We start from the raw sequence: 2,111 nt of genomic DNA, 5'->3' as shown, positions 1-2,111 counted from the left end.
TTGGAAGGTTTAGGCTGAATTGCGATTGACCAGCACAGAGCTTTCAAGGGTGCAGCTCAATGAACCTCCAGTTCCATAAACTATGGGTAAAGATGGGGCACGGCACAAGTGTGATGTCAAAACCAAATTGGTCAGAGTTAAAGCATCTGAGTGGGAAGTGTATTTACTTTTGCTGGTGAGACCTGGGGTGCGCTTGAAGTTAATTGAGGTCAGAGATTCTGAGAGATAAGCCGCTAGCCTACCTCTTCCAAACCAAATTCATTGAACGAGTAAATGATTCATACATGTTTCTGGGAGAATTGCTATTTTGTCAAAGTAAGTGGAATTGTGCTCCAGGTGACTTCGTAGCACGTTAGACAACCTTTATATTGGGAAGAATTGGGCATTATTCCTGGTTTGTATGTTTAACGCCAGCAAAATGGTAGTGCCAAGACTTTCTAGTGGGAATAAGTAAAAACTTTTCTAGTTTCATGGTCTTTTTATTTTTCTTCCTCCCAGCTCTGGGTTGAGAGATCACGATGTAATTGTCAGCATAAACGGGCAACCTGTTACCACTACAACTGATGTTACTGAAGCTGTTAAGGATAATGATTCCCTTTCCATGGTGGTTCGTCGGGGAAGTCAAACTTTGATCCTGAGAGTCACACCTGAAATAATCAATTAAGCAACTTGTTTTTGGAGACACCATTTTATTTTCCACGGGGCTTTCTGGACAGGGACGCAGTACTGCTTCCAGCTGTGGTGGGTTTGACAGGAAAGTTTCTGCTGAAGCACCTTACTTTAAAGAGAGATATTCTAATTACTTGGTTTGTATTGAAGATGTGCTGATGATGGCAAGGTGTGTTTTGGGTGGGAGCGTTTTTTGTTTGTTTTACAAAGAAAAAATATGCTTTTTTATAAAGAAAAACTCACACACATGTTCAGAGCTCATTAGGCTGTGGGTGCTATATATACTGCTGCTGAGGAAGCCAAGTGGAAGGATGTGGTGCCAGGAAGTCTGGAGAGCTGATAAAATTGTATGTGAAGATAAAGAAATGACAGAAAAATAGGCCCAGTCCCCAATTTAATCTGGGATAGAGGAACTTCAGTACTTTTAACATTCCTGTTGCCACAACCTCAACATAACACGTACACACAAGCTGATCTACCTGCCCATCATTAGGAAACACCTGGAATTCAGAGTGTGAAGTAAATAAAGTTTGTAATAATCATCCTTTATAGTTCTTTATTCAAGTCAGCTTTTCAGGTTGTATCCCAGTTGGCTAGTGTTTGTACTTACAGGGAACAAGCTTTTAGCAGCTGAGTGGAAACTGACCAACGCAGGTCACCACAGAAGATTATCAGTAACGATTCTTCAGTTATCCCTCCTCCCTCCAGCAGTGGAAACAATGGTCTCCAGTAGCTCTTCTGACTCTGAGAAGAAGGGCGTAGTCCAGAAAACAGCTTCGTCAATAGTTTGAAGATTTTAGCTTTTGACCCACCTCTTCCTTTTGGCAACATTAATGAGATCGCACATCAAATCTTTTTTTTTTTTAAAAAGAAAAAAAATTTTTATAGGGGGAGAGCACGTGCAAAAACACACAAAAACACAAAAAAAAAAAGTCTAGGATGAAAATGAAGCAGGACTTGTAGCTTAACATAACACCTTATTTTTAGGAAAGCCCATTTTCCAGACTTCCTTTAGGGGAGAGTTTTTCTTAGTAGGGCACCCTCGAGACCCATAGCCCTTAAGTTCTACGTAAGAGTGTCCTGTGGATGCTCACTTTTCTGGGGAGGTTTCTCATAAGCCACAAAAATGAAAAGATACTGAGAGTAGAGAGTAGTTACTAGTACAGACCTACAAGTTATTACTTTTATAAGCCAGGTAAAGATCAGCACAGAATCATCAGTTTGAAAGTTTTCCACAATGACCACCATTTAGTAATATTAAGAACAGGGATCATACTAATCAGGGATAATAAAGTTGAAACTTTAGGAAAGTGCTACAAAATGATAGCGCTATGCAGGGACATTCACTGTGACTCTTACTCTTTAAGCCAATTACGATGAAACCAATGCCCTCTTTGAGCTGTTTACCTTGTTTCTAGAGTTTGCTGTGTTTTCCCAAATAG

The sequence above is a fragment of the Echinops telfairi genome, unplaced genomic scaffold (genome assembly GCF_000313985.2).
Source record: "Echinops telfairi isolate 266 unplaced genomic scaffold, ASM31398v2 ScPeMD7_9;HRSCAF=40, whole genome shotgun sequence".
NCBI lineage: Eukaryota > Metazoa > Chordata > Mammalia > Afrosoricida > Tenrecidae > Echinops > Echinops telfairi.
Note: the sequence above shows the minus strand (reverse complement) of the source record.